The sequence below is a fragment of the Panthera tigris genome, chromosome C2 (genome assembly GCF_018350195.1).
Source record: "Panthera tigris isolate Pti1 chromosome C2, P.tigris_Pti1_mat1.1, whole genome shotgun sequence".
In the NCBI taxonomy this organism is placed as follows: domain Eukaryota; kingdom Metazoa; phylum Chordata; class Mammalia; order Carnivora; family Felidae; genus Panthera; species Panthera tigris.
The window spans coordinates 19,519,209-19,534,021 of NC_056668.1; positions in this window are offsets into that span (position 1 = coordinate 19,519,209).

A 14,813-nucleotide genomic window follows, 5' to 3' on the forward strand; every position below is an offset into this window, starting at 1 on the left:
AGAAGTGACATCAGAGAGCTCTCCCTCTCTCTCTCCTCCTCTCTCCCTCCCCTCACCCCTTTCTCCTTTCCTAAGATTACACAAAGAAGAGGTCATATGAACACACCGTGAGATAGCCACTGCCTACAAGCCAAGAGAAGAGGCATCAGAATGAAATCCGTCTTAGTGGCACCATGACTTTCAGCTGCTGGAACTGTGAGAAATAAATTTATTTTGTTTAAGCTATAGTCTATGGTATTTTGTTATAGAAGTTCAAGAAAACTTAGTGCCTTTGCTTTAAGTTGTTGCTAATGAATGGAAGGCTTTTCAACCCTTTCTGCAAACATGGTTTGCTGCATCTTTGCAAGTGATATTTACTGACCAGAATAGAAATGTTTCTTTACACTAAAGTATTAATTTACTCTTTCCTATAAGAAAGTTAAAGATATACTTAAAGATGTACTTAAAGATGTACTTTAGATGTACTAAAGATGTACTTAAAGATGTTAAAGAAGGTTGTGTTCCAATGACTATTCTCCTCCATCCTTAAGGTGAGAAAACATTGCTAGTAGCACATTTCCCACCTGTGTTTAGCTGATGCTTTAAGGAACTTCCATTCCATTATAAATTTCTGGGATTGGGATGACCCTAACTTTGAATGTCTTAGTTTTTTCTCTTGTTTTGTTTGTTTCACAACGAGGTGTTACTTTTGTCTCTGTAATTAAGAGGCACAGGTGGTAGGAAACATTTCTCTGTCAGGTAATACTCATTTCTCATTGAGTCGGTATTTCCAGTTAATGATTCGTTTTACGTCTTTAATCTTTTGACTCTTTTCTTGAGAGAAAGAAAGAAAGAAAGAAAGAAAGAAAGAAAGAAAGAAAGAAAGATTATATGCCATCATTCTTTTCTTTCCTGTTATTGTAATGTCTAGCAAACAATCCCCTCCGCCAACCCAAACCCAAATTCTCAGCTTAGTTTTCTTTCTTTAATTCTGATATTACAACCCTTTCTTTTCATAGATGGCTAAGCAATCAATATCTTTTACTAACCATTCTATTTATGAACACTACCTGCCTATGAGAATGTCTTTCCTTCCCCTTTTCTTTGCAAAGTATTCATGGTGTGGCTATAGCTCTTACGACCAACATTAATTTGTTGAGTGTATTTGGACCAAAACACAATAAATCCATTTAAATTTTAATGTATTGCTAGAGTTTTATACAACAGAAACATACTTAGGGGCACCTGGGTGGCTCAGTCGGTTAAGCGTCCAACTTCAACTCGGGTCATGATCTCATGGTTCATGGGTTCAAACTCCACCTCAGGCTCTGTGCTGACAGCGCAGAGCCTGGAGCCTGCTTCGGATTCTGTGTCTCCCTTTCTCTCTGCCCCTCCCCTGCTTGTGCTCTGTCTCTCTCTTTCCTTCTCTCAAATAAATAAATAAATAAATAAACATTAAAAAATTAAAAAAAATCTTCAACAGAAACATACTTAAAGATAGTTGATGCTGAGATATACATTAATAATAATTTAAGTCAATTACACCTTGAAAAAGAACAAATTTAAGGTATTTTATATATATTATATATATAATATATCTAGCCAACTGCACTGTATTTTCCCTACACCTTAAACAAATAGATACTAATGTAGCCTTGGATGTCTTTAATTTTTTTTTAATCATAGCTTTTTATAAGAAACACACCATGAATAAATCCTAAATGCTCATCAAACAGGGGGAAGTGCTAATCTATTTAACTACTTTCGCACAAATATGAACTTGGTAACATGACAGTCACATCATAGATTCCTAATAATAATATTTCAATGCTGAATATATAATAAATTCCCAAACTTTATATCATCAAAACAATACAACGGTATTAATACTTCTTAAATGATTTCAAATTATTTTATGGAAGGAATGGTTTATGAGCTTAAATTTCTTTTTTTTTTTTTTACCTTTATTCATGTATTTTGAGAGACAGAGCACAAGCAGGGAAGGGGAAGAGAGAGAGACACAGAATCCAAAGCAGGCTCCCGGCTCTGAGCTGTCAGCACAGAGCCTGACAAAGAGCTCGAACCCATGAACCATGAGATCATGACCTGAGCCGAAGTCGGAAGATTAGCCGACTGAGCCACCCAGGAACCCCATGAACTTAAATTTTAGCTAGAGACGTGTGGATTTCTGGGCTGGAAATTGTTCGTGTTTTTTTAAGTTGCTTAAGTGTACAATACTTATTTTAAGATGCTAGTCTTCTTTTAAATTCTTGTTCTACGTTATGAATTTTAATTTCTGCCCACTTGAACTGATTGGGAAAACATATCATTCATGTTGATAAAAGTATTACCCTTCGAAAATATTTAAGACAAAACAATGGCTTTGGTTTAATTTTGAAGAAAATAATCTTATTAAATATAATTTTTAGAATCAGGTGTATTAATTTTCTACTGCTACATAACAAGTTGTCACAAATTTAGCAGCTTTAAACAATATAAATGTATTACCTCAAGGATTCTGTGAGTCAGAAGCACAAGCATGGATTATCTGTATTCTCAGGGTGTCTTTTTATGGTCTGGAAAAAAGTGCACATCCATGTTGCAAACAGCCTATGGGTGACACTTGTGGCCAGACACTTACATTATATTCACAAGTCCATCTCACTCCCGGGAGGGACTAGACAGGGCATATACACCAGGGAGCAGAAATCTTGGCTGCCATCTTAGAATTCTGCCTGTTATTTAAGTTTTTGTTATATTCTTTATGATGAATGTAACAACTAAGAATAACCTAGCGGCAAGTTGAGGGTTGATTTCTTCCGAAATTCTGTGATAATCAAATCCAATCATTTTTTTAAACATGTTTTATTTTTGTGAGAGAGAACGTGAGAGGGGGAGGAGCAGAGAGAGAGGGAGATAGATGATCCCAAGCAGGCTTTGCGCTGAGAGCAGCAAGCTCCATGTGGGGCTCAAACATGTGAACTGTAAGATCGTGACCAAAGCCAAAGTGTGATGCTCAACCCACTGAACCACCCGGGTGCCCCAAATTCAATCATTTTTAATATAAAAGCCCTGTTTATGAAAATTACAATAATGATGAGGAAACTATTAACATTTTAAGTGATATATTTTTTCTAACATACATACATTTTTTTTTTAATTTTTTTTAACCTTTAATTTATTTTTGAGACAGGGAGAGACAGAGCATGAACAGGGGAGGGTCAGAGAGAGGGAGACACAGAATCTGAAACAGGCTCCAGGCTCTGAGCGGTCAGCACAGAGCCCGACGCGGGGCTTGAACTCACGGACCGCGAGATCATGACCTGAGCCAAAGTCGGCCGCTCAACCGACTGAGCCACCCAGGCGCCTCCATACATACATTTTTAAAACAATATCATGAGTAAAAATAAGGTATTAATTGAATAAGAGGATTCCTAACAAGAGTGCTAAGAATTATTATCACCCACAGTCTTGACTAACCCATCAATATTTATAAAGAAAAATATTTAGTTGTAGGAGCCTACTCTTTGTAGGAGAAAAGAGTGCTAACCATTACTCTATTGTGTTTTACACAATGGAAAGTTTTTCAACCCTATTGGAAACAGAAATGTCATGTCTTGCTAATACTTATGTATGGCTTGCTTAAAAATATGGAAAACAGAATTAGGCAATATAACAAACCTAAATGTTCTTTAGACTTCAGGCATCTGGAAAGTCATCTGGGCATATGTGCTGATTTAATAGTCTCAGTCTTCCACCCCTCTAAGATACCAATTTATTAGGTCTGAGACAGGACTAAGTCATTTTAATAAGTAATTACCAGAAATTAGTAATTTTAATAAGTACCCAAGGGGATTCTGATGTCTGCAATTCTCTTAAACAATTTAAGAAACATTGTCCTCAAATCAGAAGCCTACAGTTATTTCCTAGCTAAGATTTTAATTTCCTGAATAACTTGAAGGGTCTAATTTAGCCCTCAAGGCTGTCAAGACCTTTTGTTATTAAATATATATATTTGAAATTAGAATTTTAAAAGACAGTGCTGTAGTAAGTGATAAATCTAAAAGTGTTATTGCATTTGTTAAATCTCACCCAGATACCTGTTAACATTTTTTATATTTCCAAAGAAGTCATGTGCATCACTTAGGGTTTAGTCAGAAAAAGTGATCAGTTTAGATAATTATGAGAATAGAGCATGTGTCTAGAAATCTTGGCTTTATGTAAATGCAGGAGAAACTGGGGGAAAAGAAGATCCTCAAGGAAAATGAGAGAAATACAGTAATCGATGGTTAATTCAGACATTTCCGTATTTCTTGGTCTTGTTTTGGACTTAATGGTCAATATTTCTGGAGATCATCTGAAGCAGAGAAAGCTGAAACCATCACTGCTGTTTGTGGTCTATAATAACACTGAATATCATTTTGGCCTCTCTTAAGATTATGTAACAGCATTTTTCATTATTATGACTTTGAAGTAATAAATCCAAACCAGGTATTTTAACTTCCCTTTGGTAGTCAATAACTTTTAATTCTTTGCAACTGGATTACCATATTAAAAAGAAATGAAATTCTGAAAGTTTGATAGCAATGTTTAGTTTTGTAATTCATGTGGCAAAAATAATTAAAACAGATGGTTAAACTACCTCAGATTTGAATATTATACTTTAATTTTAAAAATTGCCCCTAACTTGTTAAAGTATATAATAGGGTCTCCACCTGATGCTTGAATAATTTATATCCTTAATTTTTAAAATAAAATGTCTGTCTCACTAAAGATTTTTCAGAAGGAATTTACTTGAAATTTTATCTTTTTCCAGTCCGTTCAGGAGACAGGAAAGTAAAAATAGACAAAGGTTCAGTAACTTTTCAATTTCCCACATACAAGGTAGATGAGAAAGAGGGGAAAAGGTGATGTATGTTTTGTCATGATCATTCATGACAACAGGGTTCATTTTTAACTTTTAATAGAAATAATTTCTTGGTGTTACTATTTTTTTCCTCTCAAGGAGGAGGTAATATGTGAAGACAAGAAGTTAACTACATTTCAGGGGAATAAAAAGGCTGTTGGTAGAATCATATTAGGTAACAGTTTTTCTTATTAAATGTTAGGATGTGGTTGTCACAACAATGTTAGGGAAGATAAAGTAAAATGAACCTTCACTAATGTTTCCTCAGAGTTAGATTCTAGAAGGGCCAGGTTAAGGGACAAGGTTCCCAATCATGACTTTATCATTGTTCATGTTCTTTGCTTGGGTTTTTCTGTAGTATTCTCAGAACAAGACCAGCCAAAGATAAAATGATATATAAGTAACCTGAGGCAATAATTATTGTTTTGAATTTCAGTGACATATTTTATTTCAAATATATTAAGTTTGGATGAATATAATCCTACTTGCTTTCAGTATATTAGGAGAATTAAATGAAATAATGTCTGAGAAATGGTTTAATTACTGTAAAGCTCTTCCAGGGATATTATACATTTTTATGGCCAGTTTTTATTTTCACAAAGAAAATAGTCACATAGTTTATAGTGGTTAAAAGAGAAAAACATACAATTCCAGAAATGTTATTTCACATTTAAGAGTAAAAGAAAATATAAGACTCAATAAAATCCCCCCATCAGAGATGCCTAGTTAATTTTGTGGGAAACAATTTTTCAGATATTTGTTATTTGCAAAGAGGTACAGAGAAACATCTCTAGTTTCATACATTTAACTAGTTTTTAAAAGGAAACTTCAAATGATATATCAAAATATGAAAGATATTCTGCTCAGGAGGGAGGTAGCTGAGTGACCAAAAAGATGAAGATTTCTTAGAGGAAACCAGAAGAACTCTTTCCACTGTCAAACCTCCTCACCTTCTTTAATTAAATAAGCGAATTGAAAAAAGGGAGAAAGGATCTGTGAGCTTTTTTCTCTGGAGACATCTTATATTGAACACTTACATACCACACCCCCATCTTAAAATAAAGTTCAAACCTGGGAGTATTAGTCTAGAGTGCTCATTTTATTTAGTCAAGTGGTATTTTTAAGTGAATTGGAACTAAAGGTAATCAAATAACACAGCTAAAAGGCAACATTTTGAAACATACACTGCAGAAAACATAATACATGTATTTTATTGATTAAATACACTTGTGTATGTACATTACATACATTTATCAAAATACTTAAAGTTGCTAATGTGGTTTCTAGAGCAGTATTGTAGATACACAACATACTAATGTAATAGTCTCCAAAGAGAATAAGTGGGTGCAGGAGAAGTCAATAGTTTGGAAGGATAAAATATTAGAATTTTCATATATATTTTCTGCTTAAAAGAAAAAAAAATTGAAGAAAAAATTAAACTTTACTAATATTCACCATAGAGACTAACATGCCACCATCACTCAATACGGTTGTAAATGGTCACTAAGACTATATTTAGAGAGGATTCCTGAAGAATAAATAGGAAAATTAGTACCCAAGGTGTTACAATTGACACCCTCACACGTTAATTAGCTTCCTGCAAATTGCAATGGATTTTAGTTTTGGTACTACCGAAGAGAACAGATGTGCTTTTATTTTTTTTTCAAATATAAGGCTTTTATAGAAGAGTCTTTAAAATGCAATGTAAAAAAGATGAGGGGTAAGAATAAAAATGTTTTCTTTCACATAGAACTTCACTAATTATCCTATGACAAAAGTTTTAACATTAAACATAAAAAACTGAACAATTTTTGAAAAGTATTATAAAATAGAAAAACATAAAAAAAATTCTAAAAAGGGGTTAATATCCAAAATATATAAGGAATTGATACAACTTAATAGCAAAACAAAGAAGCAATCTGATTAAAAAGTGGGCAAAGGGGGGCGCCTGGGTGGCGCAGTCGGTTAAGCGTCCGACTTCAGCCAGGTCACGATCTCACGGTCCGTGAGTTCGAGCCCCGCGTCAGGCTCTGGGCTGATGGCTCAGAGCCTGGAGCCTGTTTCCGATTCTGTGTCTCCCTCTCTCTCTGTCCCTCCCCCGTTCATGCTCTGTCTCTCTCTGTCCCAAAAATAAATAAACGTTGAAAAAAAAAAAATTAAAAAAAAAAAAAGTGGGCAAAGGACTGAAATAAGCATTTTTTTCAAAAAACACATAGAAATGCCAACAAGTCTATGAAAAGATGCTCAGCATCACCAATCATAAGGGAAATGCAAATCAAACCCAGTAAATATCCCTTCACACATGTTAGAATGGCCTTTATTAAAAAAAGCAAGGCATAAAAAGTGTTGATGAGGATGTTTAGTAAAGGAAACATTTGAGCACTTTTCATGAGAATGTAAATTGGTACAATCATTATGGAAAACAATAAGGAGCTTCCTACAAATATTAGAAATAAAACTACTATCTGTTCCAGTGGTTATACATGTGAAGAAAAGGAAATTACTGTCTCAAGAGATATCTGCACTCCTATGTTCATTGCAACATTATTCATAATAGCCAACACATGAAAACCTAAATCTCCATCCACAGATGAAAGGGATAAAGAAAATGTAATATATTATTAGTCATAAAAAAGAAAGAAACCCTACTATTTATGACAACATGGAAGAACATTATCCTAAGTGAAATAAGCCAGACAGACAAAAACAAATACTGTATAATCTCATACATGGAATCTAAGGAAGTCAAACTTATTGAACAGAAAAGTAGATTGGTTGTCAGGGCTTGGGTGTTGAGGAAAATGGGAAGATACTGGTCAAAAGATTCAAAGTTCCATTTATTTACCTCAAGGTAAATAAAACCTTGGAGTATAATGTACAGCATGGCGATTATAGATGATAATACTGTGTACTAATTTGAAATTTGCTAAGAGAGTAGATATTAAGTATTCTAACCCTAAAAAAGGGTAACTTTGTGAGGTGATGAATGTGTTACCTAACCTTATTGTGGTAATTATTTTTATAATACATAGTATACCAAATCATCACATTCTATACCTTAAACTTACACAATAATATATGTCAATGTAATTAACTAGATAAATACACAAAGCCCCCCAAAAGCTGGGAAAGTACATAAAAAAATAAGGTCACTTATGTCAAAGGTAAGAAAAATAACATCTCACTAATTTTTGCCCCCACCTTAATTTTACCATTAATATCTTGGGAACAAAGCCTTCACTGAGAACCAGAAGCTTCTCTTCCAAAGAGCCATAAAGAAGAAAATTTAAAGATGCCGTTGGAGAATATGGTACATTTCCACTTTCTTTAATGTTGTATAGAAATTTCCATATTACATTTTATAGATTGTTTACATACATAAGCAATGCATGTCTGTGGGCTAGATTTGGTAATATTAAGGTTTTCTCAAACATCCATATTAGTCAAAAATAATCTTTTTTAATGGCTGCTGGAGAAAAGTAAATGGATTGATCTCTGGGATCAGTTACCACATGGAGTTGAATGATTTTTAGCTGCCTTTTGAATATACATTTTTTTGAAAGTGGTAATTTTATTTATTATTACTATTTTTTTAATATGAAATTTATTGTCAAATTGGTTTCCATACAACACCCAGTGCTCATCCCAACAGGTGCCCTCCTCAATGCCCATCACCCAACTCCCCCCTCCCACCCACCTATCAACCCTCAGTTTATTCTCAGTTTTTAAGAGTCTCTTATGGTTTGGCTCCCTCCCTCTCTTTTTTTTTTTCTTCCCTTCCCCCATGGTCTTCCGTTAAGTTTCTCAGGATCCACATAAGAGTGAAAACATATGGTATCTTTCTCTGTATGACTTATTTCACTTAGCATAACACTCTCCAGTTCCATCCACGCTGCTACAAAAGGCCATATTTCATTCTTTCTCATTGCCAAGTAGTATTCCATTGTTATTAACCTTTGTAAGCATTTAAGGAAGATGAAGTATTTCTAAATTACTGTTGTTAACTCTTATTTGTTAACTCTCTCATTCTTGGCTAAGGTAATTATTTCTAGTGAGTATCACTGAATAAAACATTACTCTGGATAAAGAAAAACACAGATAGGTAATGGAAAAATGTTTCTTTCCCCTTTACTTCATTAGTATTCTTCACCCTAAATGCTTGGCATTGGCAACCTTATTTTACGTTGTTATATTTAAAGATTCATCTAAGTGACAGAGAGTCCTTTTAAAAAATGAGGTTAAGAATTGTTCATTTGAACGCTATCACATAGAAATCATCTGCTTTTAGGGGCACCTGCGTGGCTCAGTTAAGCCTCTGAGTCTTGATTTCGGCTCAGGTCATGATCTCATGGTTCATGAGATCAAGCCCCACATTGAGCTCCGTGCTGACAGTGTGGAGCTTGCTTGGGGTTCTCTGTCCTTTTCTCTCTGTGGCTCTCTTTCTGGCCCTCTCCCCCGCTCATGCTGTTTCTTTCTCTCTCTCAAAGTAAGTAAATAAACTTTTTAAAAAAAATCATCAGTTTTTAGATAGGCAAAGTCGTACATATATAATATTCCTACTAAATTGTTACTCATAAAAATAAATGGAATACAAGTTTGTGCTTAGGAATTTCATGAATATTTATGTTTAGTTTTACAAAAGAATTTTAGTACATTTGACTGAAGAAAAAAACTATTATGTTTCTAGTCTTTATTCTTTCATATCTGTTTTGTATAAGACTATTTTGGTAAAATATTGTCTTTGCCATATGTCAGGATATAGAGCAGATTATGATGAATACATTTGCAAACAGAACGCTAAGTCCTAACCATATATATATATATATATATATATATTTTAATCTCTAAGAATTTCCACTAATATTAAAGCAAACCCAACAATATACCACCCTTTTCTGCTACTGTGGTTCTTTTTTTTCTTTTAATTTTTTTAACGTTTATTCATTATTGAGAGACAGAGAGAGACAGAGCATGAGCAGGGAAGGGGCAGAGAGAGAGGGAGACACAGGATCTGAAGTAGATTCCAGGCTCTGAGCTGTCAGCACAGAGCCCGATGTGGGGCTCGAACTCACAAACTGTGAGATCATGACCCGAGCCGGAGTCAGACACTCAACCGACTGAGCCACCCAGGCACCCCTGTGGTTCTTATATGTAATAAATAATGCAGAAATATTTGTAGAAAGTTTGAATTCTTCTGTAAGGCTAATTCAAACCCAATTTCTTGAGGTTGTCTGAGTGGCACTCTCAGTTAAGCACTGATGGTGTTGAACCTGCTTGGGATTCTGTGTCTCCTTCTCTCTGCCCCTCCTCTGCTTGTGCTCACTCTCTTTGTCTTTCTCTCTCTCAAAATAAATAAACTTTAAAAAATCCTATTTCTTTAGTTAATACAAGTGTTAAAAGTATATGTGTGTTCTATATGACATATATATTATTTAATATGCTTTTGTTCTTTCTGACTTATGCAAATAATTAAGAATTACAAAAATTGGTGTCATGAAATGCAAAAAAATGCAAAGAACTATGAAACATTCTAAATAAATCATAGGCACATTTCAAGATACACTATTTTGAGAGTTACTGAAAGTCATGTAAATACTTACTTGCTTTCACTTTTCAACGAATACTCAACGAAATTATACTGCATTAGTATTCTTAAAATAATAAAATACATTGTATTTACACGGTACTTTAGATTCAAGGATGGTTTGTCATACGTTTAATCCACTTACCATTTAAGTCCTTTATTGATCTACTGGAAAGATATCACTCATCACTTTACATCAAAAGGAACCGATGTTCAGAGAACCTCAAGGCCATGTCATAACTACCATGTGGTAACACTAGCAAAGGAAACTATGCTTTCTGATAACCCTGATTACTTCCCAATGTCACATATATTTTATAGCATAGTTACTAATATATTAGTTCTATATTAGTCCATTAGGAAATATGTTAACAAATTGGAGATGGTCTCGTATAGTGAAGTCAGAGAGTAAGTTTTAGGATCCAACAGATGTGTTCAGATTTACCTCAGTCATGTCCACTCGATGACCCAGCCCAAGTTGCATGACTCGGGATAAGAATGAGATACATCTGCAGTTATTTTTATTTTACTTGTCATCCATCGCAGGTGCCAAAATCAGAATATAGTATGATTGGATAATTGTGATTATCCTAAGATTCACTATATCAGTCTGCTCAGGCTGCCATAATCAAATACCACAGAATGAGTGGCTTAAACTACAGGACTGTATTTTCTCACAGTCTTGGTGGCTAGAAGTCCAAGATCAAGGTGCTTACAGATTTGGTTTCAGGTGAGGCCTTTGCAGACCACACCTAGGCATGTGTCCTCACATGGAATTTCCTCTGCGTGATGTGCAGGCAGAGACAGAGGCAGATCTTTAGTGTCTCTTTCTCTTCTTTAAGGATACCAGTCCTAGTGGATTAGAATCCCACCCTTAAAACCTCTTTTTGCCCCTAATTACCTCCTTAAATGCCCGAATAGTCTTATTGAGGGCTTAGACTTTTAATATATGAATTATGTGTGTGGGGGGAGGGCACACAATTCAGTCCATAACATTCAATGAAAAAATTGGTTTAAGAGATGAAATACTTAACATCACGGACCCAAACAGTACAACTAACGGATTTGGAAGAAAACATGTGAGTGTATTTATTATCATTTACCCATCATTCCATTCATTTTTAAAACAAATATTTCTTGCGGCATTTGCTATATGTTGAGGTGTCTTCTAGGTGCTGGTAATGACACAGGTAACAATCAGCATTTTCTCCAACTAGGCTTTTGTGAGGCTAAGCCCATTTCAAGGAAAAAAGGAGAAAAGAATCAGCGTTTATTGTTGTTGTCGTCGTTGTTGCTTTTTGGTAATATTATGTTTAAGATTACTAAAGCAAGGGTCAAGATCAACCACCTCACATTATTCCATCAGCCATTGTCACCATCAGCCTTTACAGCATCCTTAGAAAATTAATTGGAATAGCTACCATATATTTGTTCCTAGTTCTGTTGTGGTGGAAGGATAAGGAGAAGTATTTTCACATGGAAAATTACTATTTTTTCACACTCGTCATGTCTAACCACAAACATGGCCACTGTGAGAATGTTACTCTATATTTTATAAAAACTATAAAAGAAAATAGAAAATTTAGATACAGCAACTACATTTCTTTTTTTAAATATTTATTTATTTGGGAGGGGAGGGGCAGAGAGAGACAGAAAGACAGAGAATCCCAAGCAGGCTCTACAGCTGCCAGCACAGAGACCGATGCGGGGCTCAAACCCTGATCTCTCGTGAGTGAGATCATGACCTGAGCTAAAACCAAGAGCTGGAGGGTTAACTGACTGAACCACCCAGGCACCCCAAGATACAATAACTACATTTCTAAGCAACAGTTCTTATTACTAACTTTCTCTTTCTCTTGATGATTAAAAGAGGCATTGAGATTTAAATATGAGAATATGATTTTCTATTTTTATCTCTTGCTAACAAGTTATTACTTTTTAAATGATAAAATTCATGAATTTTTAAAGAAGTTAATATTCAGGCAAGTGAGAATATGTTTCGACTATCCTTTTTAGTACAAAAAAAGAACATTTAGAGGTATAATTTTAGAGATCTTTGGAGAGTAAATTAGTGGTTCATGCTAAATTCTGAGATGGCTTAAACTCTTCAAATGTTAATTTATTCAACATATATTTATTGATTGTCTACTATGAGATGGACATAATTATAGATACGGGTTATATGGTGGTAAAGAAGGAAGACAGGGGTCTACTTTCATGGAACTTATATTCTAATGGTGGTGATGGAGGACAGAAAGATAATAAAAATGTAAATAAATAAGGGAATACTAATAAGGGTGATAGATAAATGCTACAGTGAAAATTAAGCAGGTGCCATAATATGACAATGAATGGCATGTCTCTGACTGTATGTTTAGATAAGGCGTGGATTAGGAAGGGACTAAATGGGATCTAAATGGTCAGATGCAGCTCTTTACACATTTTGAGAAGGGCTTTTCTAGGACATAACTGCCCTAAAGCAGACACATGCTTCGCATCATGAGGATAAGAAAAAATACAAGTGTGTAAAGAGGAAAATAAAGATCATGGTGGAATGGTGGGAATGTCAAGAAGGAAATTCAGTAAGACTTTGTAAAACAAAGTAATAGATCTAGAGTTTGTTTTCAATGAAATGGACAGTCACTAAAGTAGAAATGACATAAATTTTGTGGGGTGTGTGTGTGTGTGTGTGTGTGTGTGTTTAAATCTCTGGATACTCAGTGGATAAGTGCTGGTAGAAGGGCAAGAGAAGAAGTGGGAAGAACCGACGTGGATGACATTGCAGTGTTTAAGGCAAGAAAACATCATGTCTTGGGCTATTACTGTCACCTTGCAGACAGTAAGAAGCCAAGTATCTTAGCGTGAGTCTAGATCAGCTTTCTCACTGGTTTGAATGTATGTGAGAAATGATATCTCCTGAAGAATGACTTGGAAGGGGGTAAGTCTCTTAAAAAAATGACTTGGTGGTTCCCATTTATTTGATAAAGAAGATTGGGTGAGGAACAGTATATGGGCTGGAAATTTGATATACAAGTTAGACGTCAAGAGGCAAGATCATGCTGAAGGTAGAGTTCTGGTTGTCATCAGAACAGGTATTTTTTTAGAGCTACATTACTGGAGGACATCATGTAGAAAAGAGGCCCAGCATCCAGTAGTGGGATATTATAATATTCATCAGTTACTTTTTCATGCATTCATCTTCAAATTCAATCTTACATTAACTGAATTCTTGGATCCAGGCATTCCAACTATATAGTTTCAGTAGGTAGAAAGTCTAAAGGTCAATAACATTATGTTGTAACATTCTCACATCCACATAAACTTAACTGTATGCCTATAAATGCACCGAGATTCTCATTTAAAATGTGAAATGGCTGCTCTCTGCATTGCCCCTCTACAGTTTTGAATAGCTGAACTTCCTTAATAGAAACTCAGGACTATATAATAAAAATTTCCAGCAGCATGCGGAGTCTGGGTGGCTCAGTAGGTTGAGCGTCCAACTTCAGCTCAGATCATGATCCCACTGTTCATGGGTTCAAACTCCATGTTGGGTTCTGCCTTTATAGCTCAGAGACTGGAGCCTACCTAAGATTTTGCATCTCCCCCTTCCTTTACTCCCCTCCCCCACTTGTGCACGTACTTGATCTCTCTCCCTCTCTCTCTCACTCACAACAATAAATAAACTTTAAAAAATATTTCCAGCAACAAAAGTGGAAATCTTTATAACATAGCCTCAAAAGCCATTGGTGTGAACTGTAATTGTTTACTTCCATCCTGAATTCAGATGTTGAAGCTCTAACTCCCAATGTGACTGCATTTGGAAATAGGGCATTTGAAGAAGCAATAATGGTTCAACGAGGTCATTAGGATGGGGCCCTAATCCAGTATGACGGGTGTCTTTATAAGAAGAGGAAGAGACACGGTGCTGCCTAGTCACAGCAGAAAGGTCGCATGAAGACAAAGGAGAAAGCACTCTTTGTGAGCCAAGGAGAGAGGCCTCAGAAGAAATCAATTTTGCTGGCACTTTGATCTTAGACTTCCAGTCTCCCAAACTGGAAAAATGGATTTCTGTTGTTTAAGCCACCCAGTCTGTCATAGTCTGTCATGGCAGCCCTAGAATTCTAATATAGTAATGCTAATAACTCATAAGAATGTGGCATAACTTCTATTATATGTAATTGGTTGACGTGGTTGCTAGTCCTTTCAGATCTTAGGAAATGGCTCTTAATGAGGACTCCATGTAACTTGCAATCATGTTTTAAAGTAATCACATATTATTGGCTTTATGTTAGTATTAAATTTCTCTCGTCTCCCGCTTATATTTAGACTCCCGTTATTACCTTT